Consider the following 19308-nt stretch of genomic DNA (forward strand, 5'->3'; position numbering starts at 1 on the left):
AGAATGGTGATGGATTAAACCCAGATCAGTTGATTGGAGGTGAGTGTTTGATTTGCTCAAACGCTCCATCCATCATCCCCTTTTGTATCGCTTTGTTCGCCCTAAGTGTGGCAGGGTATGCTCAGACGTGAGTCCCTTGCTCACTTGGCCACTGGATTCAAGATAGCCTGGCTGATGAGGATTATGAATCCGAAACCGGTCCCAGGATGCTTGTTTCCGGTCCATGGAAGACATGGTTTGGCAGTTCGGGCTGGACTGTTCCCATGAGGCACAGGGTCAGACTGATTTGCATATAGCCATGTCTGAAATGGGGTGGCTGAGTGGGCTAAAGAATGATGATGGATTAAACCCAGATCAGTTGACTGGGGGTGAGTGTTTGATTTGCTCAAACGCTCCATCCATCATCCCCTTTTGTATCACTTTGTTCGTCCTAAGTGTGGCAGGGTATGCTCAGACGTGAGTCCTTTGCTCACTTGGCCACTGGATTCAAGATAGCCTGGCTGATGAGGATTATGAATCCGAAACCGGTCCCAGGATGCTTGTTTCCGGTCCATGGAAGACATGGTTTGGCAGTTCGGGCTGGACTGTTCCCATGAGGCACAGGGTCAGACTGATTTGCATATAGCCATGTCTGAAATGGGGTGGCTGAGTGGGCTAAAGAATGGTGATGGATTAAACCCAGATCAGTTGACTGGGGGTGAGTGTTTGATTTGCTCAAATGCTCCGTCCATCATCCCCTTTTGTATCGCTTTGTTCGCCCAAAGTGTGGCAGGGTATGCTCAGACGTGAGTCCCTTGCTCACTTGGCCACTGGATTCAAGATAGCCTGGCTGATGAGGATTATGAATCCGAAACTGGTCCCAGGATGCTTGTTTCCGGTCCATGGAAGACATGGCTTGGCAGTTCGGGCTGGACTGTTCCCATGAGGCACAGGGTCAGACTGATTTGCATACGGCCATGTCTGAAATGGGGTAGCTGAGTGGGCTAAAGAATGGTGATGGATTAAACCCAGATCAGTTGACTGGGGGTGAGTGTTTGATTTGCTCAAACGCTCCGTCCATCATCCCCTTTTGTATCGCTTTGTTCGCCCTAAGTGTGGCAGGGTATGCTCAGACGTGAGTCCCTTGCTCACTTGGCCACTGGATTCAAGATAGCCTGGCTGATGAGGATTATGAATCCGAAACTGGTCCCAGGATGCTTGTTTCCGGTCCATGGAAGACATGGCTTGGCAGATCGGGCTGGACTGTTCCCATGAGGCACAGGGTCAGACTGATTTGCAAACGGCCATGTCTGAAATGGGGTGGCTGAGTGGGCTAAGGAACGGTGATGGATTAAACCCTCTGTGAACTTTCTGCACACTGACCTTTGCTGCTACGGACCCTCTGCTGACCAACAGCCTCCCAGGAACCGAACACCTCGCACTGCCTGAGTCCTCCCGCTGCCGTGCATAACATCACAGACGGCCGCCGAGTGGAGGACTCGGCTTCCCAGGACTCCCTGCGGTGGCGCTCCCCCTGATCGTCACCATCGGCGCCTGGAGGCGCGATAAAGGTGGGCGTCCCTCGCAACGCGGGACGCGAGCGGGACGCCGGGCTAAGCCCGGGCAAAGGGCGGGCCGTCTGTGTCCGTCCGTGGACGGCTGAGGACAGGACGGACCCTCCCTCTAACATCCACGTTTCCTGTACAAGTAGGATTTCCTTGACTTGTTTGTTCTTTGTTACTATTTAATGGATTCACTATAAACATTGACTTTCGAACTGTATAGTTGCCTACCAATGATCTCTGCTACCTGTTACATACAAGCATAAAATCTTCACTAACATGTCTACCAGAGGCACCAGGAGCAAGACCGCTGCCGGAGCCGCTGCACTGATAGGTCCAATAGACAGTTTCATCACACGCACTACTGATGCTATTGATCTTAGCATCTCACTATTACAACGAAGAGTATCTCGGGACTTGGAATTTGCAAAACGCTCTTCATTAGGAAGTATTAAATTAGCCAGAACCCCTGGCAACGATACTACATCGAGAACTGAAGACACTAATGACATTATAGCCGTCCCTCACACCTTGCTGAATGAAGTAAATCTATCAGTATCGGACACAAGCACCAATTGTGAGTTGGACAGTGATCTAGAAAGATCTCCCCTTCTTAATGTGGCTTTAACTCCCGAATTAGTCGAGGACACCACAGAGAATGTACTGGGAGACACACAGGGGGGGGCAATTTCAATAAGAGCTATATCTCCCACCCAGCCCTTGCCATTGACTCGTAAGAAACGTAAACGCACGAAAGGGCAAAAAGGTAAAACCATGTTGGCTGATGTAGAAAATCATCACGACTCCCCCAATATAAATAACAGTCACGCTTTCAGAGAAAGAACTAATAATGATACAGACTATGATAACTTGGTTGAGCGAATTGGGGACCTTCTGAGCATATATATATCACCGGTCGAAACTAGGCTCGCTCGATTAGAGAAGAGAATTGAAGAGCTGGTATCTATGAATAAAAAATCTCCCCCTCCCCCTCTCTATAACGTGGCTGGAGCACAAAAAGCCAAACCTAACGAAAGCAAAAAAGCGCCGCCCCAAGTAATACCCAAAACTGGTGGACCTGCTGAGACAAAACAAAAGATTACAACTAATAAATCAACATCAGTAACCCCCCTTGTACCAGCTATGAGTCCTCCTCCAACGACCAGCACCGCACACTTAAAAAAAACACAAATGGGCACACAACATCTGCCGCAAATTTCCACTCAGGCTAGTAATACAACGGCAATAACACACCATCCAAAGACCCCTTCCGAAATCCCTTACAAAGCTAAGCAAATCCCTCCACGAATCACCTTACCACCAGAATGTGGAGCCTTTGTACTTGTCCTAGTTAATGTCCCTAAGCTCAAGCCAGAACAATCAGAAACTGTTCTATCATTAAAAAACAAAATACTTTATTGGCTCTCATTAAACTGTAATTTCCCAACGGAATGTGCAGGGGAAATTACACATGTACAAAGAGTAGGATGGATAGGCCCTTTGGGGAAAAAATTTGAGGGCGACTGTGTAACACTTAACTTTAGAAACCCTAAATGGGCAGAAAAGACTCTCGCCAACGCCCCTCCACCCTCTACATGGGAATTCAATACCACCTTGCTTCCCCTGGGCTACTTCTATAGGCACCTCCTTCCATCAAGTACAAATACATTACCAAACCCTATGAACTTTCTCTATGAAAGGCACTTTCAGCCTGAAAAGAAGACTCCCCTCTTTCAACAAAATTCCAAATTTGTTTATCCTACGGAAACAGCACAATGGCATCAGACTCAAAATTGCTTGCTTCCATCAGTCCATCCTTACCTTTCCACTACTTTACACCAGGATTATGGGGACAATCGGTGGAATCAACTAGTACACTTGCCAACTACTTCCTACAATATTCCTATTTATAATAGATACAATGCATTCTCTGGCTTAGACTGCAACGATTGACTTCCTACCCCTAGAGTCAACTGGGAAGATGCAGCCACCTTAGAATTAGGGGAGAATTTAGAACCCGGGGGAATATCTATCTCAATCTTACCGGGGCAAATAAAAAATAAGGACGCCTTGAGCATACCATCTCCTCCTAATAAGACTGGCTCACGAGTCTGTGCGGATAACTTAACCACCGCAACAGACCCAACTAATATTAGTCCTAAGCTGCATTTTACTTTTTGGAATATTGCAGGCTTAGTATACAAACAAACTAATCCTAACTTTTTGTCTCAATTGAATTCTAGTGCCATTATCTGCCTCCAGGAGACCTGGGCAATCACTCCTATACACATAGCGGGGTATAAAACATTTTGGTCCGCTGCAAGGAAATCCCCCTCGGGCAGAAATAGTGGTGGCCTTGCCACCTACATTTCAAACACTATACAAATGGAGGATATTGCACCTCTTATAATAAAAGACAACTTCCAACTCATAATTCTAAAAAAAAGAAAACAAGAAGTGTACATATTGGTAAATTTCTACAATAATCTGTCGCAAACTAATTTGCTAAATACCCTTACCGAGATTGCAACAGTACTGCAAGAACAAACCACAAAATATGCAAAAAATTCATGTATAATAATTTGGGGGGGAGACTTCAATCTCCATCTATGTATGAACAGTAAAAATACTAAATGTGGCATTATCGATGAGGAGGATATTAGCATAACCCACTTCTCACACACCGTTGAAGGCGAGAAAATGAACGAGGTCATGGCTGAACTACAGTTAGGTTTTCTAAATGAAAAAAAAATCCTCCTGCTTCCTTTTCCCCAACGTTCAACGGAAGAGGATTAACAAGTCTGATAGATTATATACTAATATCTCCCTTAAATGGGACAGCTATCGATTGTTTTGAAGTAGTAAAAAACCCACTGAGTGACCATTTTCCAATAGTTGCATCCCTTGCGGAAAATACACCACACAAACCCAATAACATAATGACCGTATTAGCCCAACAAGAACTTACAATTGGTTCCATGAATGGTTATACACTTAAATGGGGGAAAATTGATAAGGAAGGCACAACTAACAAAATAGTCAAAAACTGTAGTGCCGAAATTAAGAACTGTCTTGACCTGAACCTACAACCAAAGGTGGTCATTGACAGTTTTAATACCGTTTTGAAAAATATACATAAAGAGCTAACTAGGACCTGTAAGCAAAAGTCAGAAATAAATAAAAATAATAGCTGGTTTAATTCGGCATGCACAAAGGCACACACAAAACTAAAAGAGGCCTTGAATAAGGACAAGAGGGATAGAGCTGAGATCGGTAGATTAAGGAAAGAGTACGCTGTCGCGATCAGGTCAAGAAAACAAGAGCTAAAAGTTGATCTATGGAATCGCCTCAGCAAAAGCACAGAGTTGAAGGATAGTGCAATGTTTTGGCACACAGTAAGGTCACCGTTTTTAACAAATAAAAATGAAACACCCTCCATCGACGTCGCTATAAGCGAAGATGAATGGGTGGCTTATTTTTCTAAAGTTTTTAGCAAAGACACCTTGATAGACATTGACCACCCAGACCCTCTAACGCAGGTTATATACCCAATAGACCTACAATTCTCCCACAAGGAGGTTCAATTGGCATTAAAAAACTCAAAATCTGGCAAAGCCCCTGGTCCGGATGGGGTCCCAGCCGATGTTTTCAAACATCTACCAGATCTCTGGTCCCCCATACTGACCAATGTTTTAAATGCAACACTAAAGGTAGGGCTACTAGATTCTTGGAAATCATCAATACTGGTCCCAATCTATAAGAAAGGGGATCGAAATATTCCGTCCTGTTATAGGCCTATTTCCCTCCTGGACTCGCTTGGGAAGATGGCAGGGCGGATCCTTCTTAATCGACTTCAGGAGTGGGCAACTGACCATGGAGTAATATCTGATATACAATATGGTTTCCGTGAAGGCCTAGGAACAGCAGACCAAGCACTTAACCTTTCCCTCCTAGCGGGTAAATATACGGAGGCCAAGGGGTCAACACTATACATGGTCTACGTCGACTTATCAGCGGCGTTTGACTGCGTCGCTCATTCAGCATTATGGAACATCGTGCTGAAATTGGGCGTTGACCCAGCGATTGTTGATTTCCTGCGTGAAATGTACACAGGGACGACAGGCAGGGTAAGATTTGGGACCAAGGGGGAACTTACAGGAAATTTCAGGGTGGAAAAGGGGGTCAGACAGGGTTGTGTGCTGGCCCCCTTTTTATTCACTGTCTACACTAACGGACTGGAAGCCGCGATGCTCCAAGGCAGTAAAGATTTACCTACAATAGCTCGTCGGCAAATACCTGCACTATTATATGCCGACGATGCTGTCATTTTGGCAAGAACCCCAAATGAACTCCAATGTGCACTAAACAGATATTGTACGTTCATGGCTACCCTAAATCTAAAGCTAAATGTTAAGAAAACTTACACTATGCAAGCTGGGAAGGGATCTGGGAAGTGCCGAAGGTTGTTTGTAAAAGGTGAACCATTAGATAGAACGGCAACCTACCCATACCTGGGGATAGTAATAGATGAGAAGTTCAAGTGGACCCCAGCGGTTAATGCCAGGAAACTTGCCTTCTTGAGGGAAACTGTCTCACTAAAAGCATTTTCACAAAAACTGGGCCAACGTCCAATACAAGTAATGCAGAAAATTTATAACGCTAAATGCATATCTACGGCAATATATGGGGCAGGAATATGGGGGTATGTAAATGTTGAAGCCATTCAAAAAATTGAGAATTCCTTTTTACGATACTTACTTGCGGTTCCAAGGAATACCTCCACATATGCATGTCACTTAGAATTGGGACTAGACTATATAACAGACATCATAAAACTGCAGCCAGTTATGCTATGGCGCAGAATATGGGTTACAGAACAATGCCATTTAACGAGATCCATCATTGAAGATATTCTGAGTCTCGATCAGTGTAAAAAAATCAAATGGATAACCTACGTCAAAGCAATTCTTGAGGACTTGGGCTACAAGAAATATTTTGATAATCCTCCCAGGATAAATGAAATTTCTAAGGCGGATCTAAAAAAAGAATGCCTTACACATCTGAGACAGTTACGCCTAGTAACCGAGATCCACAAACAATCTGTTCAGAAAGCCATACTAGTGCAGACTGTTTTTGAAGTTGAACCTTATTTGTTATATAGTCTAACCCAATATGAAAAAATGCTGCTAACTCGCTTAAGGTTTGACATGTTTCATTTGCTAGTTTCCTTTCCAACCCAAAACGACTGGATGTCCACACGGACATGCTGCCCATGTGATTTGGTATCTACGCAATCAACCATACATACTATTCTATTTTGCAAATTTTTTGTGGAACCCCGTAGACGTTGGCTACTCCCCATCTTAAAACTCTGGGGGCTTCGCCAATGCCGTCCTGCGTTCTTGGCATTACAACATTTAGAAAATGAAAAATATGCTAAAGCAATTGCACGTTTTCTTAAATTCTGTATTCAACATCGTCGCAACCTATGAATAAGATCTGATTAGGAGAGATACAATGAACGCCCACAAAATCTCTAGGATCTAAGATGAACATAAATTGTATGATATATCTTGCTGCTTCCTTTTTATCAAATCTGCTTTTTTAAATGAATTTTAATTGCTTTTAGTATTTTAAAATTGTGATCTTAATACATGATCAACTTTGTAATTTGTATTTTATGAACTTTTATGGTGTTCTTATCAAATGAACTACCGAATAAAGTATTTTTTGATTTGATTTGATTTGATTTGAGTGGGCTAAGGAACGGTGATGGATTAAACCCAGATCTTTTGACTGGGTGTGAGTGTTTGATAGGTTCAGATGCTCCGTCCATCACCACCCCCTTCTGTACCACTTTGGCCGCCATAAGTGTGGCAGGGTATGCTCAGACGTGAGTCCCTTGCTCACTTTGCCACTGGATTCAAGCAAGCCGGGCTGAGAACGGCTGCAATGCCAGAAACCGGTCCTCGGAAGCTTGTTTCCGGTCCAGGGAAGGCATGGCTTGGCAGTTCGGGCTGGACTGTTCCCATGAGGCACAGGGTCAGACTGATTTGCATACGGCCACGACTGAACCGGGGTGGCAGAGTGGGCTAAAGAACGGTGATGGATTTAACCCAGATCTTTTGACTGGGTGTGAGTGTTTGATTGGTTCAGATGCTCCGTCCATCACCACCCCCTTCTGTACCACTTTGGCCGCCATAAGTGTGGCAGGGTATGCTCAGACGTGAGTCCCTTGCTCACTTTGCCACTGGATTCAAGCAAGCCGGGCTGAGAACGGCTGCAATGCCAGAAACCGGTCCTCGGAAGCTTGTTTCCGGTCCAGGGAAGGCATGGCTTGGCAGTTCCGGCTGGACTGTTCCTATGAGGCACAGGGTCAGGCTGATTTGCATACGGCCATGACTGAACTGGGGTGGCAGAGTGGGCTAAAGAACGGTGATAGTTTAAACCCAGATATTTTGACTGGGTGTGAGTGTTTGATTGGTTCAGATGCTCCGTCCATCACCACCCCCTTCTGTACCTCTCTGTAGATGTCAGCCTCGCCTTCCTGTGAGGGTGAACGCTGGCCTCTCTGTAGATGTCAGCCGCCGCTCTCCTTCCTGTGAGGGTGAACGCTGACCTCTCTGTAGATGTCAGCCTCGGTTCTCCTTCCTGTGAGGGTGAACGCTGGCCTCTCTGTAGATGTCACATGTCAGTCTCTCCTTCCTGTGAGGGTAAACGCTGGCCTCTCTGTCGATGTCAGCCTCTGCTCTACTTCCTGTGAGGGTGAACGCCGACTGTGAGAAGTTGGCCTGATATATGATGCTCACTAGTTCTAGTGATCACCTTGTATCAGTCCAAACAACCCTTATGGTGATTGGTTATAAGTCAACCTTATAGACCAGCTATCCTAATGGTAGCATGGACAAAGCAGTCTTAGGCTAAACTCTTTGGGCATGTGAAGCCAGCTGTTTTACCACATATAACCCCTTGAATACCAGATGAAAGGACACCACACAGGTTGTTATAAAAATAAACAGTATATTTATTAATAACAAACACCTCTGAACTCTTTATGAGATCAGAGGGCTAAGCACATGACAATCTCTTAGGAAAAATATGATAAGTTGCACAAAATTACAATGGTGCCCTAGGGGCATGGCAAACCATATACTAAGTAAATGGTATAAGGAAATCGACAGAAGGAATGGAGCTGTCCAGAGGCTGTAGGATCGCTGGGACTACACTATCCTAATCTTAGGTGAGTACCAGGAGTCCCACGGGACGCGTGTGCAGAGTGTGAACTCACACGCGAGATGCGGAACAAAGTCAATGGACAGTACAGTTTACGAAAAAGGTGAGTATGGACAGTCTTTACTATCTAGGACTAAAACGACTGGAAACCTGGACACTAGGAGAGTTAATCTACTCTTGAGCACCGAAATGCTCTTGTTACCTCACCCATGGGCTGCGGGTGCATAGGTGTCAAAGTGTGTCGGGTTTCCGCGTCGAAGTCTATGTAGCCTTGAAGAAAGATACTGCAGGCGACCAGGAGGAAGATGTCGGGTGCGATCCACGGGTGGATCGAGGAAGAAGATGACCTGAAAGCAGAGGGGACAGTGTTCAAAGTCACTAGCCAGGGACCGGTGTGGAACCAGGAGGGAACCAGATGCTGTAGTCCCGATCAGGTGAAGAGTGGACGCTTGTCTCTGCAGCCACGTGGACCAGGAGGTGTCTTCGACGACCAGGATGGAGGCACAAGCTGTCCCACGCAGGCTCTCGCTTTCGGCGGTGTCGGATCCGGATTTGGAATCAACAGGCCTTGGCAAAGGCAACCCACGCGGTGAGTGTCTGGAGTGGACCAGGAGAGTCCAGGGTGCTCCTCTTTTGGAAGGGAGCAAGGGCCAGTCTGGAGCAACCAGACCAGCAGTGTAGATTTTGTGGATCGTCGTCTAGGAGGTCACTTGCCAGACGGCAAGTGACCAGACAACGCGTCGAGCAGCAATCAAGCAAAAGGGCCCCACGCGGATCTCGTGGATGCTAGAGGGCTGGTCTTTGGTGCATGAGCTGCTCAAGGCTGGGGCTTCTCAATCCCCAAAGCACTTACTCGAGGATGCCTCAGAAGTCGTGCTGGAAGCGAAGTGCAGTCTGTTCAAGATGGCCGGTCCCACGTGTCTCGTCGCACCCACGGGTCTCAGCTGTGCTGCAGATGTAGGTAGAGGTCGGAGAGGTCTGGGAGTCTGGGTCTCGCCGGGCTCTGAAGTCTGGATCCGGCAGGAAGGACGACAAAGTGGACCACTAGGACGCTTGATGGTGCCTGCAGTTGCAGGGTGGACACTCCTTGCCCACAAGGGAGATTCTTCAGTCTTCTGTGGAGCAGAACGTCGAAGTCCAGAGTCTCTTCTTGTAAAGTTGTCAGGATAAATCTAATTTGGAATGGGACCAGCTCCTACCTTTATTCTCCTAAAGGGGGCTGTACTAGTGACTAGGGGCCAGATGTAGGAGCCCAAATACCGGTCGGTAAATCGGTAAAATACTGATTCGGTATTTTTACCGATTCGGTAACTTCCAGATGTAGGTGGGACTCGTCTGAGTCCCAAAGGCCTTTCAGATTCGTTATTTTACCACCCAATCCAATTGGGTGGTAAAATACCAAATCCAGGTGTGCATGCACATGTGTGCATGCACACCTATGCCATGTGACAGACAGACATGCCCTTAGGGCATGTCTGTGTGCCACATGGCACACATGCCTTTATTCGGGGTGCTAGAGGGTGTCAAAGTGACACCCCCTGCACCCTTGCTGGATTACCGAATCGGTAAATACCGATTCGGTATTGCCCATTGATTCCTATGGGCTTCAAGGCCCTTAGGAATCAATGGGCAATACCGAATCGATATGTACCGATTTGGTAAATACCGATTTTTACAGATTCGGTAATTCAATTACCGATTTTACCTAAATCTCCCTCCTTCTATTTTACCGATTCATAAATACCGAATCGGTAAAATTCGGTATTTATGAATCGGTAAAATAGAATTACCTACATCTGGCCCTAGGTCCCTCCCATAAGTGGGACCAGGAAGGGGGGTGGTTACACCCCCTATCCTTTGTCCGGTTTCGCGCCAGAACTGGGGCTGGAGTGCCCCAGCAACTGGTTTGAACCGGTGTATGCACAGGGCACCTTGTGTGCCCCAGGCATGTCTCATTCCTTTCAGGCCTCCCTACCTCAATACACAAAATCCTGTCTTGGGTGGTGCTAGCACCTCCCAAGGCAGGAAACCCTTTGTCCAGGTCTCCCTCGCTGGAAGGACTCCCAGCAGCAGGAGGTCAGACTTGTGTCTGTGGTGGCAGCATCCATTTTGTGATGCTGAGGCTCGAGTTAACTTTAACCGGGGTTCACAGTTACATACATGTCGTGTCCCTCTAAAAGGGTGGAATGCTACCCCCGTCGCCAGAACTGGCGAGAGGGTAGTATTCCAATTCATATGACACCTTACTCGACATGTTTTGATAATGCTATACCAAAGTTAACAATAACCGAGAGGATTATAATGCACTTAAGAGTATATGGTATATCGTTATCATGGAACAGCTATAAGGACTTGGTTCCGCAAGCTGCAGACAGGCTCAGCTCATGCTAGAGCACCATCTCACATAATTCCAAGCACTCTGCCTTCAGGATTGATAAGGCCTGCCATAGGAGTGACTGATAGGAATATATGGGTCCATTTTGGGGTTAGATAAAGGTATACTATATCTACAGCAAAGGGTGATAACACCACCTTGCCCCAGCTGTCTTACCAGCCAGTTGTGTCTGTTTAGATGGCCAGCCAGGGGTGGCATAATACATGCTTCAGCCCCTGGTAGGCCTTGGGTTCACCTATGCCCTGGGTACCTAAGGTACACTGTACAGGGGCTGATAAAGGGTCCCAATACCAATTGGTAAATGCACCTAAAGTACATGGATGTCAATTTAGAGAGAGAACAGCTAGGCTGTGGGTCTGATTAGCAGGCCCACAGCCAGGGAAAGCCGTAAACCAGTGAAGCAAAAAGCAAAAATCTGGGGTGACCATAGGATTGCAGACCCCACTCTCCTATATACCCCCCCCCCCCCAAACTTAGGGACATTAAACTAACCTTGACCAGGTGAGTCTTCCTGTTCTAAGTGGAAATACTTGGAGAGACCATCTGCATTGCCATGGTCAGTCCCTGGTCTGTGCTCCACTGTAAAGTCCATCCCCTGTAGGGAAATGGACCACCTAAGAAGTTTGGGGTTTTCACCCTTCATTTGATTTAGCCATAAGAGGGGCTTATGGTCGGTCTGAATCTTGAAGTGAGTTCCAAACAAGTATGGCCTCAACTTCTTCAGGGCCCAAACCACAGCAAAGGCCTCCCTCTCAATAGCTGACCAACGTTTCTCTCTAGGGGTCAGCCTTCTACTTATAAAAGCAATGGGCTGGTCATGACCATCAATATTCAGTTGAGATGGAACAGCTCCCACACCCAACTCAGATGCATCTGTTTGGACAATGAAGGTTTTGGAGTAGTCAGGACTCTTGAGAATAGGTGCAGTACACATGGCCTGCTTCAGGTCATCGAATGCCTTCTGACAGCTAACTGTCCACTGAACTTTCTTTGGCATTTTCTTGCTTGTAAAGTCATTAAGTGGTGTCACAATGGACCCACAATGTTTGACAAACTTCCTATAGTAACCAGACAGGCCCAAGAAAGCTCTGACCTGTGTCTGGGTGGTTGGAGGAGCCCAGTCCTTTATGGCCTGTATCTTGCTCTCCAAGGGTTGAACCTGGCCTCCACCTACAAGGTGGCCCAGGTATACAACCTGACTCTGCCCTATCTGGCACTTAGTGGCCTTGATAGTGAGGCCTGCCTTTTGCAGGACCTCCAAAACTTTCCTCAGGTGGATCAGGTGATCCTCCCAGGTGGAACTGAAGACAGCAATATCATCTAGATATGCTGCACAAAAGTCATCCAACCCAGTGAGAACTTGGTTCACCAACCTTTGAAAAGTGGCAGGTGCATTTTTCAAACCAAAGGGCATCACCACAAATTGGTAATGCCCTCCTGGGGTAGAAAATGCTGTTTTGGCCTTGGCATCCTCAGCTAACCTGATTTGCCAATAACCAGCTGTTAGGTCAAATGTACTCAAGAAGGTGGCAGAAGCCAACTTATCTATGAGTTCATCTGCCCTAGGTATTGGATGGGCATCTGTCTTAGTGACAGCATTGAGACCCCTGTAGTCTACACAAAATCTCATCTCTCTCTTACCATCCTGGGTGTGAGGTTTTGGCACTAGAACTACATGACTAGCCCAAGGGCTCTCTGAGGGTTCAATGACTCCCAATTCCAACATCTTTTGTACTTCTTTCTTGATGCAGTCCCTGACGTGGTCAGGTTGCCTGTAGATTTTACTCTTGACAGGCAGACTGTCACCAGTGTCCACCTCATGGGTGCACCAGTTTGCCTGACTGGGTGTCAGTGAGAACATTTGTTAAAAGGATTGAAGAACTTGTTTGCAATCCTCTTGTTGATGCTCAGAGAGGCTGTCCGAAAAGACTACACCATCAACTGACACATTATCAGGGTTCTGAGTGAGCAAGTCTGGGAGAGGGTAACTCTCTTCCTCCTGTCCCTCATCTGTGGCCATGAGCAAGCCCATGTCCTCCCTGTCGACAAATGCCTTGAGCCTGTTTAGATGAAGCACCCTGTGGGAGCTCCTGGGAGTTCCAAAGACAACCAGGTAGGTGACCTCTCCCTTTTGCTCAATGATGGTATGGGGTCCAGACCATTTGTCTTGGAGAGCTGCTGGGGCCACTGGCTCCAACACCCACACCTTCTGCCCTGCATGATAAACAGTTAGGACAGCCGTTTGGTCATGCCAAGCTTTTTGAAGTTCTTGGCTGGCCTCAAGGTTTTTGGATGCCTTCTCCAAGTACATAGTCCACTATGTCAAGTTTAGGCTTTTTGAGAGGTAACTCCCATCCTTCCTTTACAAGACATAGGGGTCCTCTTACAGGATGCCCAAACAGAAGCTCAGAAGGGCTGTAGCCAACCCCCTTCTGTGGGTCTTCTCTGTAAGCAAACAGGAGGCAGGGTAAAAGGATGTCCCATCTTCGCCTAAGCTTTTCAGGTAACCCTTTTATCATCCATTTTAGGGTCTTGTTGAATCTCTCCACAAGCCCATTGCACTGTGGGTGATAGGGTGTGGTAAATTTGTAATTTACACCACACTCCTTCCACATTGCAGTCAAGTATCCTGACATGAAGTTGGCACCTCTGTCAGAGACAACCTCCTTAGGAAACCCCACTCAGGGCCCTGGCCACAACAGGAGCTGTAGTGGTCCTAAGGGGAATAGCTTCTGGATACCTGGTGGCATGATCCACTACCACCAGTATAAATCTGTGCCCAGATGCTGTTGGGGGGTACATTGGTCCAACAATGTCTATCCCCACTCTCTCAAAGGGTACCCCCACCACAGGTAGTGGTATCAGGGGGGCCTTTGTTCTGCTACCTGATTTGCCACTGGCTTGACAGGTGACACATGAGCGACAAAACTCTTTGGTATCTTCAGACATGTGAGGCCAGTGAAAGTGTGGGGCAAGCCTATCCCAAGTCTTGTTCTGGCCTAAGTGTTCTGCAAGGGGAATCTCATGGGCTAAGGTGAGAAGGAAACCTCTAAGAGACAAGGGGATGACCAGCCTCCTGGTAGCACCAGGCTTGGGGTCTCTTGCCTCAGAGTATAGGAGTCCGTCATCCCAGTATACCTTGTGGGCACCTGTAGCATTCCCTGCAGCCTCAGCAGCAGCCTGCTGTCTGAGGGGTTCAAGGGAGGAACAGTCTAACTGTGCCTGTCTCAAGTCTGCCCTGGAAGGTCCCCCTGTCCCAAGAAACTCAACCTGTTCAGGTTCAAGCTCTTCTAGGACAGTTCCTTCTGGGGTCTTTAGGTCAGCCTCCTGAGAGGGCTGATCCTCAACCTGAGGCAGGGGGGAAGGCTTTGCCTTAACCCTAATGCTCTTCCCCTTGGTTAGTGTCTGGTCCATTCTTCCAGGATCCAGCACTTGTTCAACTGGGCATTTCTTGGCCTGTGACCTAGTCACAGCAAGGACATGTGAGGAGAGACCTAACATTTCTACATGAGTCCTGTACTCCACATCTGACCACAGTGAGGATTCCAAATCATTGCCCAAGAGACAATCTACTGGGAGGTCTGAACTAACTACAACCCTTTTGAGGCCAGGAGAAGTTAACAACTGCCATACTGTGATTGGTAGTGACGTTGCTAGCATTGGTCACTAGGTAGTCTGAACCTAGCATGATCTGATCAGGGTCCACAAATGTTGGTGTCACCATAGTGACCCTGTAGGCCTGAGCCATTTTTCCATTGATTAAAGGCGTTTGCCTGTATTTGCCCAGAGTACTAGGGCTTACAGTAGGGGGTCATATCCATGCCCCCAGTACAAACAAGAACAGCCTGAGAAGGTATTCTAAGTCAGAACCCACCTCAGTTCCCAGGGTTAACCCTACTATAGCCTTGGGGGGTACACTACCACTACTAACTGTACTAGGGGATGCAGGTGTCTTAGGGACAGTAGTGGTAGGAGTTGGGCCTTTCTTGGTGCACTCACTAAACCAGTGAGTCTTACTTTTACAGTATTGACACTATGGTTTCTTTGGACCATCATTCTTTTTCTTTTGGGGATTCTGGGACCCACCCTCCTTAGATTGTTGGGGCCCTGTTGAAGACTTCTGGACATTTTGCTTATTCTCATTATTACCCTTCTGGTCTGCTTTCTTTTGGCCACCACCCTGGTTCTGGTTCTGCTGCTTGACCTTGGTTCTGACCCATCTGTCTGCCTTCTTTCCCAATTCTTGGGGATAGGTCAGATCTGAGTCAATCAGGTGCTGATGCAACAACTGGTTCTGACAATTATTTAAGATTTGTTCTCTCATAATTAGATTATACAATCCTGTGTAATCAGTAACTTTACTTCCCAGTAACCAGCCTTCCAAAGCCTTAGTGGCACAATCAACAATGTCAGTCCAATCCTGAGCCTGAGTTTTCTGGGTGTCTCTGAACATCAACCTGTACTGTTCAGTTGTTAAGCCAAACCCATCAATCAGTGCAGTTTTCAGGACTTGGTAATCATTAGCATCCTCATCTCTAACAGTGAGGAGCTTATCTCTACCTTTACCTTCAAAGGAGAGCCACAATATTGCTGCCCACTGACTCTGGGGTACCTGCTGTACTTTGCAGGCTCTCTCCAGAGCAGTTATCCACTTGTGGATATCATCTCCTGTCTTATAGGAGGGCACTATTTTACTCAGGTGTCTATTATCAAAACTCCTGTCTTTATCCCTAGGGATATTGCTGCCACCAGTGGGTGCTAACCCACTCAACTGTTGCTCTCTAGCAAAAGCAAGTTTCTCCTTGGCAAGGGCAAGTTCTTACCTTTGAATCCTCAGATTAACTTCCTTCATCTTTGCCTCATGCTCTCTCCTCTGAGGGGAAGTCATCCTTCTCTGAGCAGATGCATGAGAGGCATGGGAGTGAACAGATCAGTTGGAGTCCCTAAAAGGAGATCTATCTCTCCTGACCCCAAAGTTAGGCCTGCTAGTGGATGGCACTGGGGCTCCCCCAGTTCCTTCCCTATGTAGGTCTAAGTTGGCCCTTGTAAGTCTGCTGACTAAAGGTTGGCCATTTTCTGCCTCATCCTCAGATAAGCTTCCCTCTTCCCTACCTTCTACATTCTCTGTTTCAGGGAGGTTAGAGTCTGGATCACCTGGATCACCTTCTAAGGGGGGCATGCTCCCATCTGGATTAGAGGGGCCTGCGTTAGCAGCCCTTCTAGCATCATATGTCTCTAAGAGACCTAACAGAAAAGGAGTGGTAGGGTTAGAACCCTGTTTCAGTCTCCTGGAGGTACACAATTGTCTCATCTCCTGGAAGCTGAGGGCTGCATATCTGGAAAGGACCTGTGGAGGGTCACTAACCACAAGGGGAGCTACTGAGATCTCTCCTGTGGTAGACATGCTTTCTAGTGAGGTGTAAGTGATGCACTTACCTACACTATGGGTTTTCCTACTGATCCCTTGCTAAGAGTTGTAGTCAGGGTGTGCTAGGCCCTTTCTATTACAACAGCTGGTTCAATAGAACTCAGAGTATTTCTAAGCTTGTTATATGTACCTATGGTACCTTATGTGATCTTTCAAATGATATTTTAAGATTATATTTGGTAAAAACAACAGCAAGCTCAAATCCCAACCGCTGCACACCAATGTGAGAAGTTGGCCTGATATATGATGCTCACTAGTTCTAGTGATCACCTTGTATCAGTCCAAACAACCCTTATGGTGATTGGTTGTAAGTCAACCTTATAGACCAGCTATCCTAATGGTAGCATGGACAAAGCACCTTAGGCTAAACTCTTTTGGCATGTGAAGCCAGCTGTTTTACCACATACAACACCTTGAATACCAGATGAAAGGACACCACACAGGTTGTTATAAAAAATAAACAGAATATTTATTAATAACAAACACCTCTGAACTCTTTATGAGATCAGAGGGCTAAGCACATGACAATCTCTTAGGAAAAATACGATAAGTTGCACAAAATTACAATGGTGCCCTAGGGGCACGGCAAACCATATACTAAGTAAATGGTATAAGGAAATAGATAGAAGGAATGGAGCTGTCCAGAGGCTGTAGGATCGCTGGGACTACACTATCCTAATCTTAGGTAAGTACCAGGAGGCCCACGGGACATGTGTGCAGAGTGTGAACTCACACGCGAGATGCGGAACAAAGTCAATGGACAGTCCAGTTTACGAAAAAGGTGAGTACGGACAGTCTTTACTATCTAGGACTAAAACGACTGGAAATCTGGACACTAGGAGAGTTAATCTACCCTTGAGCACCGTAATGCTCTTGTTACCTCACCCACGGGCTGCGGGTGCATAGGTGTCAAAGTGTGTCGGGTTTCCGCGTCGAAGTCTATGGAACCTTGAAGAAAGATACTGCAGGCGACCAGGAGGAAGATGTCCGGTGCGATCCACGGGTGGATTGAGGAAGAAGAGGACCTGAAAGCAGAGGGGACAGTGTTCAAAGTCACTAGCCAGTGACCGGTGTGGAACCAGGAGGGAACCAGATGCTGTTGTCGCGATCAGGTGAAGAGTGGACGCTTGTCTCTGCAGCCACGTGGACCAGGAGGTGTCTTCGATGACCAGGATGGAGGCACAAGCTGTCCCACACAGGCTCTCGCTGTCGGCGGTGTCGGATCCGGATTTGGAATCAACAGGCCTTGGCAAAGGCAACCCACGCGGTGAGTGGAAACGGCATCTGGAGTGGACCAGGAGGGTCCAGGGTGCTCCTCTTTTGGAAGGGAGCAAGGGCCAGTCTGGAGCAACCAGACCAGCAGTGTAGATTTTGTGGATCGTCGTCTAGGAGGTCACTAGCCAGCCGGCAAGTGACCAGACAACGTGTCGAGCAGCAATCAAGCAAAAGGGCCCCACGCGGATCTCGTGGATGCTGGAGGGCTGGTCTTTGGTGCAGGAGCTGCTCGGGGCTGGAGCTTCTCAATCCCCAAAGCACTTACTCGAGGATGCCTCAGAAGTCGTGCTGGAAGCGAAGTGCAGTCTCTTCAAGATGGCCGGTCCCACGTGTCTCGTCGCACCCAAGGGTCTCAGCTGTGCTGCAGATGTAGGAAGAGGTCGGAGAGGTCTGGGAGTCCGGGTTTCATCGGGCTCTGAAGTCTGGATCCGGCAGGAAGGATGACAAAGTGGACCGCTAGGACGCTTGATGGTGCCTGCAGTTGCAGGGTTGACACTCCTTGCCCACAAGGGAGATTCTTCAGTCTTCTGTGGAGCAGAATGTCGAAGTCCAGAGTTTCTTCTTGTAAAGTTGTCAGGATAAATCTAATTTGGAATGGGACCAGCTCCACCCTTTATTCTCCTAAAGGGGGCTGTACTAGTGACTAGGTCCCTCCCATGGGTGGGACCAGGAAGGGGGGTGGTTACACCCCCTTTTCCTTTGTCCGTTTTCGCGCCAGAACTGGGGCTGGAGTGCCCCAGCAACTGGTTTGAACCGGTGTATGCAGAAGGGCACCTTGTCAGGCATGTCTCATTCCTTTCAGGCCTCCCTACCTCAATACACAAAATCCTGTCTGGGCTGGTGCTAGCACCTCCCAAGGCAGGAAACCCTTTGTCCAGGCCTCCCCGCTGGAAGGACTCCCAGCAGCAGGAGGTCAGACTTGTGTCTGTGGTGGCAGCATCCATTTTGTGATGCTGAGGCTCTGTTTAACTTTAACCGGGGTTCAGGTTAGGTACATGTCTTGTCCCTCTAGAAGGGTGGAATGCTACCCCCGGCGCCAGAACTGGCGAGGGGGTAGTATTCCAATTCATATGACCCCTTACTCGACATGTTTTGATAATGCTATACCAAAGTTAGCAATAACCGCGAGGATTATAATGCACTTAAGAGTATATGGTATAGCGTTATCATGGAACAGCTATAAGGACTTGGTTCCGCAAGCTGCAGACAGGCTCAGCTCATGCTAGAGCACCATCTCACATAATTCCAAGCACTCTGCCTTCAGGATTGATAAGGCCTGACATAGGAGTGACTGATAGGAATATATGTGTCCATTTTGGGGTTAGATATAGGTATACTATATCTACAGCAAAGGGTGGTTACACCACCTTGCCCCAGCTGTCTTACCAGCCAGTTGTGTCTGTTTAGATGGCCAGCCAGGGGTGGCATAATACATG

The sequence above is a fragment of the Lissotriton helveticus genome, chromosome 7, assembly GCF_964261635.1.
Source record: "Lissotriton helveticus chromosome 7, aLisHel1.1, whole genome shotgun sequence".
Taxonomy (NCBI): domain Eukaryota; kingdom Metazoa; phylum Chordata; class Amphibia; order Caudata; family Salamandridae; genus Lissotriton; species Lissotriton helveticus.